General features: G+C 44.9%; 14 non-coding genes across 14 annotated transcripts; 7 read left to right on the top strand and 7 right to left on the bottom strand.

The window, feature by feature from the left end:
* The first annotated feature begins 999 nt into the window (after window positions 1-999).
* On the top strand, window positions 1000-1073 carry trnat-agu (transfer RNA threonine (anticodon AGU)). Its single transcript has one exon. It is a non-coding gene; the product is annotated as a tRNA-Thr (tRNA).
* Window positions 1074-1335: 262 nt separating this feature from the next.
* trnak-uuu (transfer RNA lysine (anticodon UUU)) lies at window positions 1336-1408 on the bottom strand. Its single transcript has one exon. It is a non-coding gene; the product is annotated as a tRNA-Lys (tRNA).
* A 1377-nt stretch (window positions 1409-2785) lies between these two features.
* trnat-agu (transfer RNA threonine (anticodon AGU)) lies at window positions 2786-2859 on the top strand. Its single transcript has one exon. It is a non-coding gene; the product is annotated as a tRNA-Thr (tRNA).
* Window positions 2860-3129: 270 nt separating this feature from the next.
* On the bottom strand, window positions 3130-3202 carry trnak-uuu (transfer RNA lysine (anticodon UUU)). Its single transcript has one exon. It is a non-coding gene; the product is annotated as a tRNA-Lys (tRNA).
* A 1377-nt stretch (window positions 3203-4579) lies between these two features.
* trnat-agu (transfer RNA threonine (anticodon AGU)) lies at window positions 4580-4653 on the top strand. The gene has a single exon. It is a non-coding gene; the product is annotated as a tRNA-Thr (tRNA).
* A 256-nt stretch (window positions 4654-4909) lies between these two features.
* On the bottom strand, window positions 4910-4982 carry trnak-uuu (transfer RNA lysine (anticodon UUU)). Its single transcript has one exon. It is a non-coding gene; the product is annotated as a tRNA-Lys (tRNA).
* Window positions 4983-6359: 1377 nt separating this feature from the next.
* On the top strand, window positions 6360-6433 carry trnat-agu (transfer RNA threonine (anticodon AGU)). The gene has a single exon. It is a non-coding gene; the product is annotated as a tRNA-Thr (tRNA).
* Window positions 6434-6705: 272 nt separating this feature from the next.
* Window positions 6706-6778, bottom strand: trnak-uuu (transfer RNA lysine (anticodon UUU)). The gene has a single exon. It is a non-coding gene; the product is annotated as a tRNA-Lys (tRNA).
* Window positions 6779-8155: 1377 nt separating this feature from the next.
* Window positions 8156-8229, top strand: trnat-agu (transfer RNA threonine (anticodon AGU)). The gene has a single exon. It is a non-coding gene; the product is annotated as a tRNA-Thr (tRNA).
* A 262-nt stretch (window positions 8230-8491) lies between these two features.
* Window positions 8492-8564, bottom strand: trnak-uuu (transfer RNA lysine (anticodon UUU)). The gene has a single exon. It is a non-coding gene; the product is annotated as a tRNA-Lys (tRNA).
* Window positions 8565-9941: 1377 nt separating this feature from the next.
* Window positions 9942-10015, top strand: trnat-agu (transfer RNA threonine (anticodon AGU)). Its single transcript has one exon. It is a non-coding gene; the product is annotated as a tRNA-Thr (tRNA).
* Window positions 10016-10271: 256 nt separating this feature from the next.
* On the bottom strand, window positions 10272-10344 carry trnak-uuu (transfer RNA lysine (anticodon UUU)). Its single transcript has one exon. It is a non-coding gene; the product is annotated as a tRNA-Lys (tRNA).
* A 1377-nt stretch (window positions 10345-11721) lies between these two features.
* On the top strand, window positions 11722-11795 carry trnat-agu (transfer RNA threonine (anticodon AGU)). Its single transcript has one exon. It is a non-coding gene; the product is annotated as a tRNA-Thr (tRNA).
* A 262-nt stretch (window positions 11796-12057) lies between these two features.
* Window positions 12058-12130, bottom strand: trnak-uuu (transfer RNA lysine (anticodon UUU)). The gene has a single exon. It is a non-coding gene; the product is annotated as a tRNA-Lys (tRNA).
* Between the last annotated feature and the right edge of the window lie 12821 nt (window positions 12131-24951).

Below are 24951 nucleotides of genomic sequence, written 5' to 3'. Positions count from 1 at the left end.
ATCTCTCTGAGGACCACCAATTTCAGTGTCCTGCATTCTGCAGGATAAAGTGTCCATTTGGCACATCGAGTCTGTTCGGACCATCAAGCACGTGTCGGTTCTATCTAAACATTGACTCTTGTTCTCTCTGCACAGATCTTCAAACTATTAACGACGACTTTTGTTCATATGTACATCGTTGACAAATGATTTGCCGCAGCTTTAATCAAATTGATTTCCAAAACTGTGTTCTCTATTTCCAGCAAGCCATCCGTGAAAAGGAAATTGGATTGTCAAGTAACACTTCATTCGGCAGCATGTTCCCATTGCCCAGGAATAGGCTGAAATGGTTTCGCAGATTTAACAGTTTTAACACTGCAGGTCAGTCACCTAAGTAGCCAGTTAAAAGAAGAAAGTTGCTGGCGAATCTGGCCTCCATGTTCTCCAAAGCAACGATAATCGTGTTTGTTGATGTCTGTCAGTGCATGAGAAATAGGGGCATGAGTAGCATCCACTTAGCTTTAGTAAAGACATAAAAGTAAAATGGAAAATGTCTTGAAAATCTCAGCATTTGCCGAGTGAGAACAAAGACATCGCTTCGAGTCAGGGTGGCATTCCGTCAGGAAGCACCATCTCGACATGGAAATATAGAAGCTAGAAGGGTCGTCCGGCCCTCCGAGACTGTTCCGCCATTCATTTTGATCATGGCTGATCATCAAATCGTGATTCCCCTTCCTCCCATACCCCTGGATCCCTTTAGCCCCAAGAGCAAAAAGGAATTTCTTCTTGAAATCAAACAAAGTTTGACTTCAATTAAATTGTGTGGTAGTGAATTCAACTCATTCAGCACCCTGTGGTTGAAGAAATGTCCGGAAACGTTGCTTCTGTTCTCTGTGCCCAGATGCTGTCAGACCTGCTGTGATTTTCCAGCGTTTCTGCTTTTGTTTCAGATTGCAGGGGCCACGGTCGGTTGCATTGTTTTTCATCTACAAATTGTAATGCTGCTGACAGCGTTTCATTGGCGCCGTGGCTTAGTTGGTTAAAGCGCCTGTCTAGTAAACAGGAGATCCTGAGTTCGAATCTGAGCGGCACCTTCGTGTGCGTGTCGTTTCGCCGTTTTGCAACAAACTCACTCTTGCTGTGAGACGCCGCAACTTGACAGTCATACAGTTCGACAGCAGGAAAAGAAGACCAGAGACGCATTTTGGCTGTGCCGGCCATGAAGCACCGATGAAAATAGGAGAATTTTGCTGGTGGCGACTTCTGCAATTGTCAATCGCGTGTGAGGAATTGGTTAAAGTGAAGCGAAATTGAACAACATCTCAAACAGTTGCGTTCAGGTTTGAAGATCAGCTGCGCCCGAATAGGGACTTGAACCCTGGACCCTCAGATTAAAAGTCTGATGCTCTACCGACTGAGCTATCCGGGATCCTGGCTGCCCATCGTTTCCCTCCGTTCAACTGTCCGCGCTCGAGAGGAGAGAAGCTTGGAAGAGAGTTCATTTTTTCAAGTGGCTTGGGAAGAGTCATGTTATCCACGTTAAATTCAAGATGAGTATTTCGCCTCACTTTCTCAATGTCCAAAATTCAAGTCGTGCTGAGAATTTCATCGAATAGGCATCACAACGTCCTTATCAAATCATCCCCACTTTACGTGCTGCCTCTCTCGTTCCTATATTGCGTCCAAAAGTAAGTCAACGGTGGTCCAGGTCGTTCATGCACTTGTCCAGTAGGCTGATATTCCTGAGTTCAATTCTCCGTGGTACTTGTTTCTGCATTTCACGTTGTACAATTTGAAGTACATCACCATCTCTCTGAGGACCACCAGTTTCAGTGTCCTGCATTCTGCAGCAGAAAGTGTCCCTTTGGCACATCGAGTCTGTTCGGGCCATCAAGCACGTGGCGGTTCTATCTAAACATTGACTCTTGTTCTCTCTGCACTGATCTTCAAACTATTCACGACGACTTTTGTTCATATGTACATCGTTGACAAATGATTTGCCGTAGCTTTAATCCATTTGAGTCCCAAAACTGTGGTCTCTGTTTCCAGCAAGTCATCCGTGAACAAGAAATTGGATTGTCAATGAACACTTCATTCGGCAGCATGTTCCCATTGCCCAGGAATAGGCTGAAATGGTTTCGCAGATTTAACAGTTTTAACACTGCAGATCAGTCTCCTAAGTCCCCAGTAAAAAGAAGAAAGTTGCTGGCGAATCTGGCCTCCATGTACTCCAAAGCAACGATAATCGTGTTTGTTGATGTCTGTCAGTGCATGAGAAATAGGGGCATGAGTCGCATCCACTTAGCTTTAGTAAAGACATAAAAGTAAAATAGAAAATGTCTTGAAAATCTCAGCATTTGCCGAGTGAGAACAAAGACATCGCTTCGAGTCAGGGTGGCATTCCGTCAGGAAGCACCATCTCGACATGGAAATATAGAAGCTAGAAGGGTCGTCCGGCCCTCCGAGACTGTTCCGCCATTCATTTTGATCATGGCTGATCATCAAATCGTGATCCCCCTTCCTCCCATACCCCTGGATCCCTTTAGCCCCAAGAGCAAAAAGGAATTTCTTCTTGAAATCAAACAAAGTTTGACTTCAATTAAATTGTGTGGTAGTGAATTCAACTCATTCAGCACCCTGTGGTTGAAGAAATGTCCCGAAACGTTGCTTCTGTTCTCTGTGCCCAGATGCTGTCAGACCTGCTGTGATTTTCCAGCGTTTCTACTTTTGTTTCAGATTGCAGGGGCCACGGTCGATTGCATTGTTTTTCATCTACAAATTGTAATGCTGGTTGCAGCGTTTCATTGGCGCCGTGGCTTAGTTGGTTAAAGCGCCTGTCTAGTAAACAGGAGATCCTGAGTTCGAATCTCCGCGGCACCTTCGCGTACGTGTCGTTTCGCAGTTTTGCAACAAACTCACTCTTGCTGTGAGACGCCGCAACTTGACAGTCAGACAGTCAGACAGTTCGACAGCAGGAAAAGAAGACCAGAGACGCATTTTGGCTGTGCCGGCCATGAAGCACCGATGAAAACAGGAGAATTTTGCTCGTGGCGACTTCTGCCATTGTCAATCGCGTGTGAGGAATTGGTTAAAGTGAAGCGAAATTGAACCACATCTCAAACAGTTGCGTTCAGGTTTGAAGATAAGCGACGCCCGAACAGGGACTTGAACCCTGCACCCTCAGATTAAAAGTCTGATGCTCTAGCGACTGAGCTATCCGGGCTCCTGACTACTGCTCGTTTCCCTCCGTTCAACTGGCCGCGCTCTCGAGGAGAGAAGCTTGGAAGAGAGTTCATTTTTTCAATTGGCTTGGGAAGTGTCATGTTATCTACGTTAAATTCAAGATGACTATTTCGCCTCACTTTCTCAATGTCTAAAATTCAAGTCGTGCTTAGAATTTCATCGATTTGGCACCACAACGTCCTTATCAAATCATCCCCACTTTCCGTGCTTCCTCTCTCGTTCCTCTCTTGCGTCCAAAAGTAAGTCAACGGTGGTCCTGGTCGTTCATGCACTTGTCTAGTCGGCTGATATTCCTGAGTTCAATTCTCCGTGGTACTTGTTTCTGCATTTCACGTTGTACATTTTGAAGTAAATCACCATCTCTCTGAGGACCACCAATTTCAGTGTTCTGCATTCTGCAGGATAAAGTGTCCATTTGGCACATCGAGTCTGTTCGGACCATCAAGCACGTGTCGGTTCTATCTAAACATTGACTCTTGTTCTCTCTGCACAGATCTTCAAACTATTAACGACGACTTTTGTTCATATGTACATCGTTGACAAATGATTTGCCGCAGCTTTAATCAAATTGATTTCCAAAACTGTGTTCTCCATTTCCAGCAAGCCATCCGTGAAAAGGAAATTGGATTGTCAAGTAACACTTCATTCGGCAGCATGTTCCCATTGCCCAGGAATAGGCTGAAATGGTTTCGCAGATTTAACAGTTTTAACACTGCAGATCAGTCACCTAAGTAGCCAGTTAAAAGAAGAAAGTTGCTGGCGAATCTGGCCTCCATGTACTCCAAAGCAACGATAATCGTGTTTGTTGATGTCTGTCAGTGCATGAGAAATAGGGGCATGAGTAGCATCCACTTAGCTTTAGTAAAGACATAAAAGTAAAATGGAAAATGTCTTGAAAATCTCAGCATTTGCCGAGTGAGAACAAAGACATCGCTTCGAGTCAGGGTGGCATTCCGTCAGGAAGCACCATCTCGACATGGAAATATAGAAGCTAGAAGGGTCGTCCGGCCCTCCGAGACTGTTCCGCCATTCATTTTGATCATGGCTGATCATCAAATCGTGATTCCCCTTCCTCCCATACCCCTGGATCCCTTTAGCCCCAAGAGCAAAAAGTAATTTCTTCTTGAAATCAAACAAAGTTTGACTTCAATTAAATTGTGTGGTAGTGAATTCAACTTATTCAGCACCCTGTGGTTGAAGAAATGTCCGGAAACGTTGCTTCTGTTCTCTGTGCCCAGATGCTGTCAGACCTGCTGTGATTTTCCAGCGTTTCTGCTTTTGTTTCAGATTGCAGGGGCCACGGTCGGTTGCGTTGTTTTTCATCTACAAATTGTAATGCTGGTTGCAGCGTTCCATTGGCGCCGTGGCTTAGTTGGTTAAAGCGCCTGTCTAGTAAACAGGAGATCCTGAGTTCGAATCTCAGCGGCACCTGCGTGGCGTTTCGCCGTTTTGCAACAAACTCACTCTTGCTGTGAGACGCCGCAACTTGACAGTCACACAGTTCGACAGCAGGAAAAGAAGACCAGAGACGCATTTTGGCTGTGCCGGCCATGAAGCACCGATGAAAATAGGAGAATTTTGCGAGTGGCGACTTCTCCCATTGTCAATCGCGTGTGAGGAATTGGTTAAAGTGAAGCGAAATTGAACCACATCTCAAACAGTTGCGTTCAGGTTTGAAGATAAGCTACGCCCGAACAGGGACTGGAACCCTGGACCCTCAGATTAAAAGTCTGATGCTCTACCGACTGAGCTATCCGGGCTCCTGACTGCTACTCGTTTCCCTCCGTTCAACTGGCCGCGCTCTCGAGGAGAGAAGCTTGGAAGAGAGTTCATTTTTTGAATTGGCTTGGGAAGTGTCATGTTATCCACGTTAAATTCAAGATGACTATTTCGCCTCACTTTCTCAATGTCCAAAATTCAAGTCGTGCTTAGAATTTCATCGATTTGGCACCACAACGTCCTTATCAAATCATCCCCACTTTACGTGCTTCCTCTCTCGTTCCTATATTGCGTCCAAAAGTAAGTCAACGGTGGTCCTGGTCGTTCATGCACTTGTCTAGTCGGCTGATATTCCTGAGTTCAATTCTCCGTGGTACTTGTTTCTGCATTTCACGTTGTACAGTTTGAAGTAAATCACCATCTCTCTGAGGACCACCAATTTCAGTGTCCTGCATTCTGCAGGATAAAGTGTCCATTTGGCACATCGAGTCTGTTCGGACCATCAAGCACGTGTCGGTTCTATCTAAACATTGACTCTTGTTCTCTCTGCACAGATCTTCAAACTATTAACGACGACTTTTGTTCATATGTACATCGTTGACAAATGATTTGCCGCAGCTTTAATCAAATTGATTTCCAAAACTGTGTTCTCTATTTCCAGCAAGCCATCCGTGAAAAGGAAATTGTATTGTCAAGTAAAACTTCATTCGGCAGCATGTTCCCATTGCCCAGGAATAGGCTGAAATGGTTTCGCAGATTTAACAGTTTTAACACTGCAGATCAGTCACCTAAGTAGCCAGTTAAAAGAAGAAAGTTGCTGGCGAATCTGGCCTCCATGTACTCCAAAGCAACGATAATCGTGTTTGTTGATGTCTGTCAGTGCATGAGAAATAGGGGCATGAGTAGCATCCACTTAGCTTTAGTAAAGACATAAAAGTAAAATGGAAAATGTCTTGAAAATCTCAGCATTTGCCGAGTGAGAACAAAGACATCGCTTCGAGTCAGGGTGGCATTCCGTCAGGAAGCACCATCTCGACATGGAAATATAGAAGCTAGAAGGGTCGTCCGGCCCTCCGAGACTGTTCCGCCATTCGTTTTGATCATGGCTGATCATCAAATCGTGATTCCCCTTCCTCCCATACCCCTGGATCCCTTTAGCCCCAAGAGCAAAAAGTAATTTCTTCTTGAAATCAAACAAAGTTTGACTTCAATTAAATTGTGTGGTAGTGAATTCAACTCATTCAGCACCCTGTGGTTGAAGAAATGTCCGGAAACGTTGCTTCTGTTCTCTGTGCCCAGATGCTGTCAGACCTGCTGTGATTTTCCAGCGTTTCTGCTTTTGTTTCAGATTGCAGGGGCCACGGTCGGTTGCATTGTTTTTCATCTACAAATTGTAATGCTGCTGACAGCGTTTCATTGGCGCCGTGGCTTAGTTGGTTAAAGCGCCTGTCTAGTAAACAGGAGATCCTGAGTTCGAATCTCAGCGGCACCTGCGTGTCGTTTCGCCGTTTTGCAACAAACTCACTCTTGCTGTGAGACGCCGCAACTTGACAGTCATACAGTTCGACAGCCATACAGTTCGACAGCAGGAAAAGAAGACCAGAGACGCATTTTGGCTGTGCCGGCCATGAAGCACCGATGAAAGTAGGAGAATTTTGCTTGTGGCGACTTCTCCCATTGTCAATCGCGTGTGAGGAATTGGTTCAAGTGAAGCGAAATTGAACCACATCTCAAACAGTTGCGTTCAGGTTTGAAGATAAGCTACGCCCGAACAGGGACTTGAACCCTGGACCCTCAGATTAAAAGTCTGATGCTCTACCGACTGAGCTATCCGGGCTCCTGACTGCTACTCGTTTCCCTCCGTTCAACTGGCCGCGCTCTCGAGGAGAGAAGCTTGGAAGAGAGTTCATTTTTTCAATTGGCTTGGGAAGTGTCATGTTATCCACGTTTAATTCAAGATGACTATTTCGCCTCACTTTCTCAATGTCCAAAATTCAAGTCGTGCTTAGAATTTCATCGATTTGGCACCACAACGTCCTTATCAAATCATCCCCACTTTACGTGCTTCCTCTCTCGTTCCTCTCTTGCGTCCAAAAGTAAGTCAACGGTGGTCCTGGTCGTTCATGCACTTGTCTAGTCGGCTGATATTCCTGAGTTCAATTCTCCGTGGTACTTGTTTCTGCATTTCACGTTGTACAGTTTGAAGTAAATCACCATCTCTCTGAGGACCACCAATTTCAGTGTCCTGCATTCTGCAGGATAAAGTGTCCATTTGGCACATCGAGTCTGTTCGGACCATCAAGCACGTGTCGGTTCTATCTAAACATTGACTCTTGTTCTCTCTGCACAGATCTTCAAACTATTAACGACGACTTTTGTTCATATGTACATCGTTGACAAATGATTTGCCGCAGCTTTAATCAAATTGATTTCCAAAACTGTGTTCTCTATTTCCAGCAAGCCATCCGTGAAAAGGAAATTGGATTGTCAAGTAACACTTCATTCGGCAGCATGTTCCCATTGCCCAGGAATAGGCTGAAATGGTTTCGCAGATTTAACAGTTTTAACACTGCAGATCAGTCACCTAAGTAGCCAGTTAAAAGAAGAAAGTTGCTGGCGAATCTGGCCTCCATGTACTCCAAAGCAACGATAATCGTGTTTGTTGATGTCTGTCAGTGCATGAGAAATAGGGGCATGAGTAGCATCCACTTAGCTTTAGTAAAGACATAAAAGTAAAATGGAAAATGTCTTGAAAATCTCAGCATTTGCCGAGTGAGAACAAAGACATCGCTTCGAGTCAGGGTGGCATTCCGTCAGGAAGCACCATCTCGACATGGAAATATAGAAGCTAGAAGGGTCGTCCGGCCCTCCGAGACTGTTCCGCCATTCATTTTGATCATGGCTGATCATCAAATCGTGATTCCCCTTCCTCCCATACCCCTGGATCCCTTTAGCCCCAAGAGCAAAAAGTAATTTCTTCTTGAAATCAAACAAAGTTTGACTTCAATTAAATTGTGTGGTAGTGAATTCAACTCATTCAGCACCCTGTGGTTGAAGAAATGTCCGGAAACGTTGCTTCTGTTCTCTGTGCCCAGATGCTGTCAGACCTGCTGTGATTTTCCAGCGTTTCTGCTTTTGTTTCAGATTGCAGGGGCCACGGTCGGTTGCATTGTTTTTCATCTACAAATTGTAATGCTGCTGACAGCGTTTCATTGGCGCCGTGGCTTAGTTGGTTAAAGCGCCTGTCTAGTAAACAGGAGATCCTGAATTCGAATCTCAGCGGCACCTTCGTGTGCGTGTCGTTTCGCCGTTTTGCAACAAACTCACTCTTGCTGTGAGACGCCGCAACTTGACAGTCATACAGTTCGACAGCAGGAAAAGAAGACCAGAGACGCATTTTGGCTGTGCCGGCCATGAAGCACCGATGAAAATAGGAGAATTTTGCTAGTGGCGACTTCTGCAATTGTCAATCGCGTGTGAGGAATTGGTTAAAGTGAAGCGAAATTGAACAACATCTCAAACAGTTGCGTTCAGGTTTGAAGATCAGCTACGCCCGAATAGGGACTTGAACCCTGGACCCTCAGATTAAAAGTCTGATGCTCGACCGACTGAGCTATCCGGGATCCTGGCTGCCAATCGTTTCCCTCCGTTCAACTGTCCGCGCTCGAGAGGAGAGAAGCTTGGAAGAGAGTTCATTTTTTCAAGTGGCTTGGGAAGAGTCATGTTATCCACGTTAAATTCAAGATGAGTATTTCGCCTCACTTTCTCAATGTCCAAAATTCAAGTCGTGCTGAGAATTTCATCGAATAGGCATCACAACGTCCTTATCAAATCATCCCCACTTTACGTGCTGCCTCTCTCGTTCCTATATTGCGTCCAAAAGTAAGTCAACGGTGGTCCAGGTCGTTCATGCACTTGTCCAGTAGGCTGATATTCCTGAGTTCAATTCTCCGTGGTACTTGTTTCTGCATTTCACGTTGTACAATTTGAAGTACATCACCATCTCTCTGAGGACCACCAGTTTCAGTGTCCTGCATTCTGCAGCAGAAAGTGTCCCTTTGGCACATCGAGTCTGTTCGGGCCATCAAGCACGTGGCGGTTCTATCTTAACATTGACTCTTGTTCTCTCTGCACTGATCTTCAAACTATTCACGACGACTTTTGTTCATATGTACATCGTTGACAAATGATTTGCCGTAGCTTTAATCCATTTGAGTCCCAAAACTGTGGTCTCTGTTTCCAGCAAGTCATCCGTGAACAAGAAATTGGATTGTCAATGAACACTTCATTCGGCAGCATGTTCCCATTGCCCAGGAATAGGCTGAAATGGTTTCGCAGATTTAACAGTTTTAACACTGCAGATCAGTCTCCTAAGTCCCCAGTAAAAAGAAGAAAGTTGCTGGCGAATCTGGCCTCCATGTACTCCAAAGCAACGATAATCGTGTTTGTTGATGTCTGTCAGTGCATGAGAAATAGGGGCATGAGTCGCATCCACTTAGCTTTAGTAAAGACATAAAAGTAAAATAGAAAATGTCTTGAAAATCTCAGCATTTGCCGAGTGAGAACAAAGACATCGCTTCGAGTCAGGGTGGCATTCCGTCAGGAAGCACCATCTCGACATGGAAATATAGAAGCTAGAAGGGTCGTCCGGCCCTCCGAGACTGTTCCGCCATTCATTTTGATCATGGCTGATCATCAAATCGTGATCCCCCTTCCTCCCATACCCCTGGATCCCTTTAGCCCCAAGAGCAAAAAGGAATTTCTTCTTGAAATCAAACAAAGTTTGACTTCAATTAAATTGTGTGGTAGTGAATTCAACTCATTCAGCACCCTGTGGTTGAAGAAATGTCCGGAAACGTTGCTTCTGTTCTCTGGGCCCAGATGCTGTCAGACCTGCTGTGATTTTCCAGCGTTTCTGCTTTTGTTTCAGATTGCAGGGGCCACGGTCGGTTGCATTGTTTTTCATCTACAAATTGTAATGCTGCTTGCAGCGTTTCATTGGCGCCGTGGCTTAGTTGGTTAAAGCGCCTGTCTAGTAAACAGGCGATCCTGAGTTCGAATCTCAGCGGCACCTGCGTGTCGTTTTGCCGTTTTGCAACAAACTCACTCTTGCTGTGAGACGCCGCAGCTTGACAGTCACACAGTTCGACAGCAGGAAAAGAAGACCAGAGACGCATTTTGGCTGTGCCGGCCATGAAGCACCGATGAAAATAGGAGAACTTTGCTTGTGGCGACTTCTCCCATTGTCAATCGCGTGTGAGGAATTGGTTGAAGTGAAGCGAAATTGAACCACATCTCAAACAGTTGCGTTCAGGTTTGAAGATAAGCTACGCCCGAACAGGGACTTGAACCCTGGACCCTCAGATTAAAAGCCTGATGCTCTACCGACTGAGCTATCCGGGCTCCTGACTCCTACTCGTTTCCCTCCGTTCAACTGGCCGCGCTCTCGAGGAGAGAAGCTTGGAAGAGAGTTCATTTTTTCAATTGGCTTGGGAAGTGTCATGTTATCCACGTTAAATTCAAGATGACTATTTCGCCTCACTTTCTCAATGTCCAAAATTCAAGTCGTGCTTAGAATTTCATCGATTTGGCACCACAACGTCCTTATCAAATCATCCCCACTTTACGTGCTTCCTCTCTCGTTCCTCTCTTGCGTCCAAAAGTAAGTCAACGGTGGTCCTGGTCGTTCATGCACTTGTCTAGTCGGCTGATATTCCTGAGTTCAATTCTCCGTGGTACTTGTTTCTGCATTTCACGTTGTACAGTTTGAAGTAAATCACCATCTCTCTGAGGACCACCAATTTCAGTGTCCTGCATTCTGCACGATAAAGTGTCCATTTGGCACATCGAGTCTGTTCGGACCATCAAGCACGTGTCGGTTCTATCTAAACATTGACTCTTGTTCTCTCTGCACAGATCTTCAAACTATGAACGACGACTTTTGTTCATATGTACATCGTTGACAAATGATTTGCCGTAGCTTTAATCCATTTGATTCCCAAAACTGTGGTCTCTGTTTCCAGCAAGTCATCCGTGAACAAGAAATTGGATTGTCAAGTAACACTTCATTCGGCAGCATGTTCCCATTGCCCAGGAATAGGCTGAAATGGTTTCGCAGATTTAACAGTTTTAACACTGCAGATCAGTCTCCTAAGTACCCAGTAAAAAGAAGAAAGTTGCTGGCGAATCTGGCCTCCATGTACTCCAAAGCAACGATAATCGTGTTTGTTGATGTCTGTCAGTGCATGAGAAATAGGGGCATGAGTCGCATCCACTTAGCTTTAGTAAAGACATAAAAGTAAAATAGAAAATGTCTTGAAAATCTCAGCATTTGCCGAGTGAGAACAAAGACATCCCTTCGAGTCAGGGTGGCATTCCGTCAGGAAGCACCATCTCGACATGGAAATATAGAAGCTAGAAGGGTCGTCCGGCACTCCGAGACTGTTCCGCCATTCATTTTGATCATGGCTGATCATCAAATCGTGATCCCCCTTCCTCCCATACCCCTGGATCCCTTTAGCCCCAAGAGCAAAAAGTAATTTCTTCTTGAAATCAAACAAAGTTTGACTTCAATTAAATTGTGTGGTAGTGAATTCAACTCATTCAGCACCCTGTGGTTGAAGAAATGTCCGGAAACGTTGCTTCTGTTCTCTGTGCCCAGATGCTGTCAGACCTGCTGTGATTTTCCAGCGTTTCTGCTTTTGTTTCAGATTGCAGGGGCCACGGTCGGTTGCATTGTTTTTCATCTACAAATTGTAATGCTGCTTGCAGCGTTCCATTGGCGCCGTGGCTTAGTTGGTTAAAGCGCCTGTCTAGTAAACAGGAGGTCTTGAGTTCGAATCTCCGCGGCACCTTCGTGTACGTGTCGTTTCGCCGTTTTGCAACAAACTCACTCTTGCTGTGAGACGCCGCAACTTGACAGTCATCCAGTTCGACAGCAGGAAAAGAAGACCAGAGACGCATTTTGGCTGTGCCGGCCATGAAGCGCCGATGAAAATAGGAGAATTTTGCTCGTGGCGACTTCTGCAATTGTCAATCGCGTGTGAGGAATTGGTTCAAGTGAAGCGAAATTGAACCACATCTCAAACAGTTGCGTTCAGGTTTGAAAATAAGCTACGCCCGAACAGGGACTTGAACCCTGGACCCTCAGATTAAAAGTCTGATGCTCTACCGACTGAGCTATCCGGGCTCCTGACTACTACTCGTTTCCCTCCGTTCAACTGGCCGCGCTCTCGAGGAGAGAAGCTTGGAAGAGAGCTCATTTTTTCAATTGGCTTGGGAAGCCAATTATCCACGTTAAATTCAAGATGACTATTTCGCCTCACTTTCTCAATGTCCAAAATTCAAGTCGTGCTTAGAATTTCATCGATTTGGCACCACAACGTCCTTATCAAATCATCCCCACTTTACGTGCTTCCTCTCTCGTTCCTATATTGCGTCCAAAAGTAAGTCAACGGTGGTCCTGGTCGTTCATGCACTTGTCTCGTCGGCTGATATTCCTGAGTTCAATTCTCCGTGGTACTTGTTTCTGCATTTCACGTTGTACAGTTTGAAGTAAATCACCATCTCTCTGACGACCACCAATTTCAGTGTCCTGCATTCTGCAGGATAAAGTGTCCATTTGGCACATCGAGTCTGTTCGGACCATCAAGCACGTGTCGGTTCTATCTAAACATTGACTCTTGTTCTCTCTGCACAGATCTTCAAACTATTAACGACGACTTTTGTTCATATGTACATCGTTGACAAATGATTTGCCGCAGCTTTAATCAAATTGATTTCCAAAACTGTGTTCTCTATTTCCAGCAAGCCATCCGTGAAAAGGAAATTGGATTGTCAAGTAACACTTCATTCGGCAGCATGTTCCCATTGCCCAGGAATAGGCTGAAATGGTTTCGCAGATTTAACAGTTTTAACACTGCAGATCAGTCACCTCAGTAGCCAGTTAAAAGAAGAAAGTTGCTGGCGAATCTGGCCTCCATGTACTCCCAAGCAACGATAATCGTGTTTGTTGATGTCTGTCAGTGCATGAGAAATAGGGGCATGAGTAGCATCCATTAGCTTTAGTAAAGACATAAAAGTAAAATGGAAAATGTCTTGAAAATCTCAGCATTTGCCGAGTGAGAACAAATACATCGCTTCGAGTCAGGGTGGCATTCCGTCAGGAAGCACCATCTCGGCAGGGAAATATAGAAGCTAGAAGGGTCGTCCGGCCCTCCGAGACTGTTCCGCCATTCATTTTGATCATGGCTGATCATCATATCGTGATTCCCCTTCCTCCCATACCCCTGGATCCCTTTAGCCCCAAGAGCAAAAAGTAATTTCTTCTTGAAATCAAACAAAGTTTGACTTCAATTAAATTGTGTGGTAGTGAATTCAACTCATTCAGCACCCTGTGTAAGGGAAATTGTTTTAGATATTGTATGAGCTAGGTATGAAATTCAGATTCACAGGTTTTAGTAAAATGATATAGCAGATTTAGGTGAGTAGTGAGATGGGTATATAACCTAAAGTAACCTCGTGTGACCCGACCTAATATAATCAAGTGTAGTCGATATGATCAAAGTGGAGGAACTAGAGGAACTAGAGAAGTAATATAGCAATCACTAATTAAGGAAAGCAAACAATAGCCACTTAAGAAAACAAGGAAGACTGCTCGGTGGTTCAACTTAATAGTGGACCATAAACCAGCAGAGAGAATGTCTTTTCTGCTAAACACATTAGTGGACCATAAATCAGCAGGGGGATGTCTTTTCTTCTAAACACATTCGCCTTAGCTTACAAAACCACGATTATTGTACAAACAGAAAAGTTCAGATAAGAGCAAGAGTTATAACCACCATGGTTTAAGAAACGAAGAGATATAACAGGGAACGACCAAATGCAAAGAAAACAGATAAAGGGTCAACTAAAATTAATGGTGGCCAAAGAAAGATAGGGCTGTAGGGTAAGATTACAACCAAGGACAGGCTGTAAAAGGGAGATAAGGATCTTGAGATAGGAGGCTGAAATGTACATAAAAGAGTGTAAGCCCAAGGGCTCTTTGGAGTGTTCCGGACGTTCCCGACTTTATCTCTTGTGCTGAGAAATAAAGTCTATTGCTTGGAAGATCGCTGCTCAGACTCTCTGTTTTAATTGATGTGAATAAATTGTCGTCCTGGGGAACCACGACAAAATTGGCGCTGCGAGCAGGGTTGGTGAGAGATCGCCCAGAAAAGCATCTGGAAGGAGTGGCGGAGACGGTGGTCCAACCGGAACCGAGAAATCCCCAGTCGGCCTTCTGTCAACAAGGTAAGCAGACCTGCATGCATGTAAATCCTTGTTGTCAGAAAGGGGTTTTCTCGAGGCCCGGTGCGCCCGGCTCTCTGCTGGTCCTGGATCTCCCCAACCCAAAAAGATATCCTGCACAGGTAAAACCAAATTGTGTAAAAATTTTGAGAGACTGAGTCTGATCCGAAGAGCAGAATTTTTGCATGCAAAAGCGCGCTGCGAATACTGTATTGTCTGTGAATGGGTAAAAAGTGAGACGGGAAAAAGGCCGAACGCTAAAGTAATGCAATTAGGTTAAGTCAAGCGGTTTGGAGCGGGTTTTTCAGGTCACGACTTGCCCAGAAGAGAGTAAGTGTGGGAAAATCTGCCAGTCCAAACCTACCCAGGACCTCGGGTAAGGGACGTCAACCGAGAGGGAGAGAGATCAGTGAGAGATCGCTCCAGGACCTAATACAGTAGCCAAAAGCACAGGAGTGGATTTTAACCACAGGAAAGGGGAGTAGCAGCTAGAATAGAGGAAGTAAAAGACCAATTTGAACAAACTGGTCTGAGAAAACAGCGTGAAGGACAGAAATAAGAGAGAGAGTCGGAATATAGGTAGGGTAATAACTAACAACTTGAAAAATTACCCTGACAAAACTGCCTGGTGACAAGATTGAAAATAACTAATCTTTGAATAATAACAAAAACGGAAGCAACACTGGATTGGAAAAAGATTACACACATAATTAACTTAGAGGAGATAAAGAATGAGTGGCCGTATGTAAATTGGGAAAGAGTAGTCGATAGGAATTGGATAGACGAAATAAAATTGGAAACCCTAGAGAAATTAATAAAGGGATCTGACCGATACAGGATTCTTATACACATAGACGAGCAAGTGAAAACCTACTACCCTCTGGCCCGGGAGAGGAAGATAGTGCCGGGACAGGGGACTACGGGGAAGTGGATATCGGGACCCCGGTTAGAATTACAGATATTGGCAAAAGAAATCCAAAGGAAAGGTAAACAGGGGACTGAGCACGGAAAAACAATACAGCAAGTAATAATCACTGTGATACCTAACTCTGACAGACTAAGTGACAAAAATTGCGACAGTGATCCAAAAAGACGAGTAATGGCGCACCAAGTTAAGGCACCAGTGGAGATATTAGGGGATAAGTTCCCAGCCCTTAGGGGAGATATAGAACACGTCTCTAAAAAATGGGCCAAAAGAACAAATAAGACCAATACACAGTGGCCGGAGGAAGGCACATGGTCCATAGAGAGGTGTGAGGACCAGAAGGGAATGATAAAGAACTATAAGATTAAGGATAAATCGAGCAAAAGAGGGGAAAAGCGAGAAAAGGAGTTAGAGATATTAGCCCTATTCCAACAAGAAGGGAAAGAGAGAAGAGGGGTGTGGAGGGGAGGTAGAATGCAGATGCCAGTACAACTTGAGGAAAAAGCAAAATTGGAAGATCCAAACGTAGCCCCACCCCCATACTTAGAGAAACAGAGCTCCACGGGACTGTACCCAGTTATATCAGGCACAATGAATTTTGAGGGAGAATATGACATAAAACAGATGACGAAGGAGGAATGGGCACAAAAGGAGGGAGAAAAGAGACAAGGTATAGAGGAAGCGGCTAGAAAAACAGAAGAGGTTTTGGATGGGCTGAACCAAAGGAGAAAGGAGTTGGAGGACGAAGTAAAGGTGGTAGAACTTTTGGAATGGGTAAAGAAGGTAATGAAAGAGGAAAAAGAACGAGAAGAGGGAGGAAAGAATGTTAGAAAAGAATATGAGGGGAAAACAGTAAATGATTTTTGCGAGTGTGCAAGTGAGACATCACAGGGAAAAATAGAAGGAAAGAGAGTCGGAGTGAGCAGAGAAGAAAAAGAAAGAGAAAGGAGCGGAGAGGGGATGCGCTGGGAAGTGTGCAGAAAGCCAGACAGACAACAATGGGAGAAAGGATGGAGGTGGAAGCACCCAGAGGAAAGTAGAATGGCGAGAGAGAAGGAAGGAGAAACAGAAGAAAGTAGTGAAGACGAAGAGAGCCAATCAATGTTAGGGGTGCAAAGAAAATCAAGGCGGGAAAGGCACCCACCTGTAAAGTTTCCAGATGTGGATAGGAGAGGGAAAAGGGTATTCCCGGTGATTCTGAAGGGTGGCAGACCGCAGTATATCCCTTGGTCAGGTCAGGATTTGCCTAATTTAATTAATGAATTACCCAATATTTTGGATGGAGCTGGAAGGTGGATTGGACAGTTGGAGGCAGGAATGGTGGTAAAAAGGATGGCACTGGGCGACATCAAAGCTCTCCTGACAAAGGTGCTAGGAATGGACCAAATGGCGGAAGTAATGAGACGTGCTGGCATCCCGACCGCAGCTTATGACCCAGCGGTGGATGGGACACTAATGGACCAGTACCGCCAAGTCATCTGGCAGGCACTGCGGGATATGTACCCCAATCGAATGGATGTAAAAACCCTAAAGGGAGAGCCACTGGGTGAGGAGGAGAATGCAGCGGTGTATGTGGAGAATCAATTAAAAAGGTGGAGAAGGGACACGGAGAGGGACATTCTAATAGACCCACTGACCAACTCCATGTTCCGGGCTGCAATCCTAGAGGGCTTGCCAGCCCCAGCTAAGACAAGGCTGGAGGAAGTGGTGGGCTTGGACTCAAAAACTTACCGAGAATTTGTGGATTATGTTGCCCATGCAGTAGAGAGACATCGCAAAGATGAAAAGAATGCAGACAAACAGCTGAAGGAGGTACAACGTAAACTCCTTCAGGCACAGTTGGAGGAGATCAAAAGCAAGGATAAACTGAAGGCAAAAGAGGATCTCGCACCCAGAAAAATAGCACCAATGATGGTGGAGCAAAAGCCAGAGGAAATACCTGCACTAATCAAAGGGGGGAGCGGAGATGGAGGCCAGCCCGTCATAACCTATAACATTTCTGCCTTCCCACTGTCCATGAACCCAGGAGCCTATGGCCTAAATTATCAAAACCCATACGCCCTGCAAAGTCAGACTGACTGGAATAGAAATGGGAAAGGACAGGGAGGTGGTAGGCCACCCTATCAGAATCAGAGAGGACAGGGACAGGTTAATCATCAGACTCCGAGACAGGGACCACTGCCTGGCCCTTCAGGTGTGTGTTGGGGGTGCGGGGAGGCAGGGCACATAAAAAGGAATTGCCCGCGGAATTTCCCCAGACAGGGAGAAAACCAGCAGCAGACAGGCCAACAACTGATCCAAGGATCGCCAAACAGCATCCCGATTTTTCAAGGGCCGGTAAACCATCAGAATTCCCCATAGGGAGGCCCAGAGAACCCCGAAATGGTAGGACAGCACGTACAGATAACAGAAACTGCAGAGCAGGAACCTATAGTTAACGTTAGAGTAGGAGGGATCGAGGTCCCCATGATGATAGACACCGGCGCCACATGTACGTGCATGCAAACGAAATATGCGGATCACTTACCATTGTCAAACCAGTTTGTAAAAACTGTGGGGTTCTCGGGGAAAGTAACATTAGCTCGAATGACGACGCCGGTGCCTGTTACCATTGGAAATAAGACAACCCATGTACCTATTTTAGTATGTGATAAAACTCCTTTAAATCTATTGGGAAGGGATGCAATCCTAGGTTTAGGACTGAAATTAGAATGCACTGAACAAGGAATTGATTTGATGAGAATGTATCTACTTGAAATACCAGGAAAGGAAGGGGTTAAGGTATATTGGTTGGGAGATATAGAGGAACAAGTTAAAAAACAGATATGGGAAGTTTGGGGAAAGCTTATAAACACTTGGGTTCCACAAGCCAAATGGCCAAGAACAGAATTACACAGTACAATGATATTTGATGAAGGACAGGAACCTGAGATACAGGAGAAATGGGAAAGGGAGGCGGGACGAGAACAGGAAATAAAGTCAGGAAGTATTTTAATCGGACTAGAGGGAGTGGCCCTCACAATTGTTAGGAATGAATGGGTTAACAAATGGTTCTCTGTATCTGGGGCGGAGCCACATGTCACATTGAAAGTGAATCCGGGATACAGATCAAAAGACCTAGGACCAATGGTGTTGAGAGCACAAGATTTAGAATTTGTCCAGACAGACAATGTAGATATTTGGACGTCCAGCAATGGACAAATGACGAAAATAATTTTGGATGTTAAAATGCTTGGGAAACCGAAGCAGATAACAATAGGAGTGCAAATCGAGAAACAGGAACTGGAGTGGAGAGAGAGGTTAGAGCAGGATTTGAACTCTCTCCCGCAGGAGTTGTGGTCCAGACAGGACACGGATGTAGGGAGGGTCAAAAACGCTAATCCAGTTGAAGTCAGATTAAAGATAGGACGTCAGGGGCCGTATAGGCCGCAATACCCAATCAAGACAGAAGCAATTGAAGGAATTAGAGGGACAATTAAGGGATTGATAGAAGCAGGGGTATTAAAAGAAACCCGGAGCAGGTGTAATACACCGCTACTACCAGTGAAAAAGGCGGACGGAGAAAAATGGAGATTGGTGCATGATCTAAGGGCAATTAATGAGGTAGTGGAAGATATGCCAGCAGAGGTTCCAAACCCTTATACCTTGATGACAAATATACCACCTGAAAGTAGATGGTTTACTGTAATAGACCTATGTTCGGCATTTTTTAGTGTGCCACTAGCTCAAGAAAGTCAGTATCTCTTTGCATTTACGTACGAGGGGAAACAATACACATACAACAGGATGCCCCAAGGATTTAAACATTCCCCACATGTATTCAATCAGGTGTTGAGAGCAGATTTAGAAGGAATACAGTTGGAAGGAACACTGATACAATATGTGGATGATTTATTATTATGCACAGGAACACAAGAACAGTGCAGGAAGGATAGTTTAAAACTATTGGAAAGACTAGCAGAAGGGGGCCATAAAGTTTCCAGGAAAAAGCTGCAGCTGTGCCAGAAAAAGGTAGAATACTTGGGAAGAGAAATATCAGCAGGACAGAAGGAGATAGCTTCACAGCAAATAGAAGCAGTACTAAAAGTTCCGAAACCACAGACGGTGGGACAAATGATGACATTTTTGGGAATGACAGGATTCAGTTCAGAATGGGTGGAAAGCTATGCCGAAAAAACGCAGGCACTACGAAAGATAATGAAGGAGGCAGGGTGTGACGAATTAAAAGCCAAACTAAAATGGGATAAAGATGCTTCAGGCGCATTTGAAAATGTGAAAAGAGAAATGGCACAGGCACCAGCATTGGCCTTACCGACCTATGACAAACCCTTTGACTTATTTGTGAGTAACAGAGAAGCTGGATTTGCTACAGCAATGTTAATGCAGGAAAATTGCAAGGGTAGACGAAGGCAGGCTGTAGCATATTACAGTACCAAGCTAGACGACGTAGCAATGGGATACCCTCCGTGCTATCAAGGCCTGGCAGCAGCTTGGTGGGCGTACGAAAAGGCAGCCACGGTCACAATGGGATATCCGATAAACATACATGTATACCATTAGGTCGCTGAATTGATTGAGCAAGGAAAATTTGTGCTGACACCTGCTAGGATCCATCATTATCGAATGCTAACCACATTTCCAGATATCACGATTATAAAGTGCAACAGAGTAAATCCAGCTGATTACATGCCATTACCTCATGAAGGAGAAGAACATGAATGCTTAAGAGAAGCAAAAACATTTATGAAACTGAGAAAAGATTTAAGAGCAGAGGGACTAGTGACAGAAGGGAAAAGGATACTGTATGTAGATGGCTCATGTTACAGGGATCACTTAGGAAACCACGCAGGCTATGCCATAGTTGAACAGAAAGGGGAAACACTTGAAGTCATAGAAGCAGAGAAATGTGAACAGCCCTGTTCAGCCCAACTGGCAGAACTTAAAGCATTGACCAGACCATGTGAGCTAGCAAACGGGGAAGCATTGGAAATTTATACTGATTCGGCCTATGCCCACGGGGTCTGCCATCTGTTCGGGGCAATATGGAAGCAAAGGGGATTTATGAAAAGCGGAGGAGGACCAATACAACACGAAGGTCAAATCAGGGCTTTAATAAGGGCCATGATGGGTCCAAGGGAATTAGCCATAATTAAGTGTCAGGCGCATAAAAAGGGAGCAGACAGCATCACACAGGGAAACACCAAAGCCGACAAGGCAGCTAAAGAAGCGTCAGGATGCATTGAGGCTACGATAGCCCCAGTAGAAATAGCAAGGCCGCACCCAGGGCCAGGTACGGGGGATATCGAACCTCATATTACATTAGAAGATGTAGCACAGTTACAGGAGGAAACCTCTGTAGCTGAAAAGGCAATGTGGAAAGGTAGAGGAGCACTACAGTGACAACAGGACAGGATATGGAGAAATGGGGAGGGATTAGTCATAGCACCCACATCATTACTAACCGTACTAATTAGCGAAGCGCATGGAGTGGACCACTGTGCAAGAGGAGAAGTGGCTAGAAAGATCAAGAAGGAAGGATTCTGGTCACCATACCTGCAAAACTCGATTGACTACATACTGAGTCAGTGTGAGGTGTGTGCTCAGAATAACATCAGGAAGGGCATTACTGCCCCAATAGGGCATATACCCATTCCTGAAGGACCATTTAAACATCTATGCATGGACTATGTGGATATGGGAAAGGTGGTAAGAGGGAAAAGATACATGCTAGTGATTATTGATAGATTCAGCAGATGGATAGAAGCAACGCCATCCAAAGATCAAGGATCTGGAACGGTGATTAACTTCCTGTCAAAAGAAATTATCCCAAGATTTGGCATACCCACGCAATTAAGTTCAGACAATGGATCTGCTTTTATAGGAAGGGCACTGAGAGAGACACTCTCGGCACTCCGAATAAAGCAGAAGTTTGGATGCGTATATCACCCTCAATCCCAAGGAATGGTGGAGAGAGCAAACGGGACCCTTAAGGCTAAAATAAGCAAAATTTGCAATGAAACAGGGAAAAACTGGATAGATGCTCTGCCATTGGCTCTAATGCAATACAGGAGTCAGGAAAACAGAATCACACATTTGAGCCCACATGAAATGATGACAGGAAGAGTAATGCCGGTACCTAAGATCAGGGGATCAGGAGGTCCTACGCTAGAATGTTTAGATCAAAGCACAAAAGAATATATACAACAATTAACTGTTATACATAGAACTATATTTGAACAGGAAAAAGCCAAGGAGGAGGAGAATCCCGTAACAGAACATCAGATCAAGCCTGGAGATCGAGTATACATCAGAAAGTTCCGGAGACGTTGGAACGAACCGAGACGAGAAGGACCGTTTGAAGTCACCAAAGTGTCTCCCACGGCGTTGCAAGTAGAAGGCAGTACACTGTGGTATCACTTGAACCATTGTACCAGAACGGTACCAGGGGTGGGGGAGAGAAGGGAAATTGAAGAAGTACACAGAGTGGATAGAGGTGATAGCGAGGAAGAAATAGAAATACACAGGGAGAATCGTGGGGAGGAGGAACAGAGCCAAGGAAGAACAAAAAGAATAGAGGATGATGAAAGTAGTTCTGTACATGAGCTGGCTGATGATACAAATGCCCAGCCTGAGCCTATTAGTCAAGGTGCCGAGGGAGGTGAGGACAGGGAAGGGGCCCCATTCCCCACCTGGGACTTGGAAACTATTTCCCTTAGGGACTTCCGTGACCCATAGAAAAGGAGAATGGGATACAGAAGACATAAGGGTGCAGAATCAGGAAGATAGAGTATTAAGACGAACAAAACGTGAACGATTAGTGAGCACAAATACTATTTGGGAAAATGCGCAGAAAAACAAATGGTGGAAATGGGCTGAGTATACAGGTCAGAGAAACAGTGATGGGAAAGAGTGTGTAGTATGTGCATCAGAGAAACCTAACACCCAAGTAACTGATATACCATGGGGATCAGGAGACTGTGGAACCAGGAAACAAAGCTGGAGAAAGGAAAATTGCCGTCCATATACCACATATATACGGTATCATATGATAGGGAATCGGAACTACTCGTATGAGAAGATAGACTGTTCCGGATACGCATGTGATAACCTTTGTAAAGGTGAGCCGCCGTTGTGTCAATACCACTGCATCCTGTTTGCTGGGGTAAAAAGAGACATCCAAGAAGCCATCTACAATGTAACCCACAAATGTCCAAAGTGGCCAAAAACGGCAATGGACGCTGTCCCAAAGGAATGGAGGGTAGAGCCCGACTTACGAATCCAAGATTGCTATTGGAGGAGAAGCAGAACAGGAATTAGTATGGGAGAATACGCAGGGGAGTGTGTAAGGATTTGGAATACAACCGACATCCGTAGGCTGATCATGCCAATCAAAGGGGGAACGCCACCCCCTCCTTATGTATTAGACTTTCAAGTAGAACAACTGGCCGATCTCTGGTGGCTTTGTGGCCCGGAGAAAGGACTATTGGCAAAATTACCACAGAATTGGAAGGGACTATGTGCCCGAGTTATGCTTGCCCAGAGCACTGTGATACTACCGGTGGAAAAAGAAATTAAATCACAAAAAGTTAAGAGGGCATATACCCCTGACCCTACGGTAAAATTGGACGCAATCGGACAGCCCCGCGGCATCCCGAATGAGTTCAAAGCTAGGAACGAAATAGCTGCAGGGTTTGAATCCCTCTTTGTTTGGATCACACCCAGCAAGAATACTGAGTGGATCAATTACATCTATTATAATCAGCAGAGGTTTATTAATTATACGAATGATGCCCTGGAGGCCTTAGGAGAGCAGTTGGATGCGACCAGCAAAATGGCGTGGCAAAATCGACAGGCGTTAGATTGGCTCCTGGCAGAGAAAGGAGGGGTGTGTGTTATGTTTGGGGATCAGTGCTGCACATTTATCCCTAATAACACTAATCCAGAGGGGTCATTTACACAAGCCATGAATAAGTTAAAAAATCTTAAGAAAGAAGTGAAAGAAAATGCTGGGTTTGGGCATGAGGTATGGAGTTGGCTGGACAGAATATTAGGAAGATGGGGGGCGTGGTTTGCCAAAGCTGGAGCTGTAGCAATCGCAACAATAATCATTCTGGGATTGATATTTTGTTGTTTTTTACCCGCCCTGAGATCCTTCCTTACCAGAATGGCAGCGCGGCAGATGGTGACGCGGATGATAAGCAGCTCACGCTCGAGAGAAAAAACAGAGGAATGGGAAAATCTTGAGCCGCCCCCGCTGAGTGGATTCACAATGACCTTGGTCGAAGTTGAAACTCGTCACTCTGTAAAATAACTACAATAGTGGAAGATCACCTTGTGGAAACAACAGCACCTTGCTGAAGTCCGCACGAAACCAGGAGAACTTAGTCTGTACACAGGAATCAGTCTTTTTCCCTTCCCTAGACAAGAGTGGGAAGGTTTTTGGCTGATGACTGTCAGGGGCAGGCAATCTGGAGGAGCAACCCAAAAATCAGAACCGGGATAGACAAATTATGATAAAGTTAGAATAGGGACACTGATCCCTGACCAAAATATTCGGCTCCTCCACATCGCCTGGGAAAAGTGATTAAAATAAAATACAAATGGGATTGAGCAAGGGGATTATTTGAGCTTGATAATTGGGATGAGGCTAGGGAAGCCTCAAAGGGGGGATTGTAAGGGAAATTGTTTTAGATATTGTATGAGCTAGGTATGAAATTCAGATTCACAGGTTTTAGTAAAATGATATAGCAGATTTAGGTGAGTAGTGAGATGGGTATATAACCTAAAGTAACCTCGTGTGACCCGACCTAATATAATCAAGTGTAGTCGATATGATCAAAGTGGAGGAACTAGAGGAACTAGAGAAGTAATATAGCAATCACTAATTAAGGAAAGCAAACAATAGCCACTTAAGAAAACAAGGAAGACTGCTCGGTGGTTCAACTTAATAGTGGACCATAAACCAGCAGAGAGAATGTCTTTTCTGCTAAACACATTAGTGGACCATAAATCAGCAGGGGGATGTCTTTTCTTCTAAACACATTCGCCTTAGCTTACAAAACCACGATTATTGTACAAACAGAAAAGTTCAGATAAGAGCAAGAGTTATAACCACCATGGTTTAAGAAACGAAGAGATATAACAGGGAACGACCAAATGCAAAGAAAACAGATAAAGGGTCAACTAAAATTAATGGTGGCCAAAGAAAGATAGGGCTGTAGGGTAAGATTACAACCAAGGACAGGCTGTAAAAGGGAGATAAGGATCTTGAGATAGGAGGCTGAAATGTACATAAAAGAGTGTAAGCCCAAGGGCTCTTTGGAGTGTTCCGGACGTTCCCGACTTTATCTCTTGTGCTGAGAAATAAAGTCTATTGCTTGGAAGATCGCTGCTCAGACTCTCTGTTTTAATTGATGTGAATAAATTGTCGTCCTGGGGAACCACGACACCTGTGGTTGAAGAAATGTCCCGAAACGTTGCTTCTGTTCTCTGTGCCCAGATGCTGTCAGACCTGCTGTGATTTTCAAGCGTTTCTGCTTTTGTTTCAGATTGCTGGGGCCACGGTCGGTTGCATTGTTTTTCATCTACAAATTGTAATGCTGCTTGCAGCGTTCCATTGGCGCCGTGGCTTAGTTGGTTGAAGCGCCTGTCTAGTAGCCAGGAGATCCTGAGTTCGAATCTCAGCGGCACCTTCGTGTATGTGGCGTTTCGCCGTTTAACAACAAACTCACTCTTGCTGTGAGACGCCGCAACTTGACAGTCATACAGTTCGACAGCAGGAAAAGAAGACCAGAGAC

This window comes from Mustelus asterias, chromosome 16 (genome assembly GCF_964213995.1).
Source record: "Mustelus asterias chromosome 16, sMusAst1.hap1.1, whole genome shotgun sequence".
NCBI classification, from domain to species: domain Eukaryota; kingdom Metazoa; phylum Chordata; class Chondrichthyes; order Carcharhiniformes; family Triakidae; genus Mustelus; species Mustelus asterias.
The sequence above is the reverse complement of the archived record's forward strand: the minus strand, read 5'-3'. Positions and strand labels throughout refer to the sequence as shown.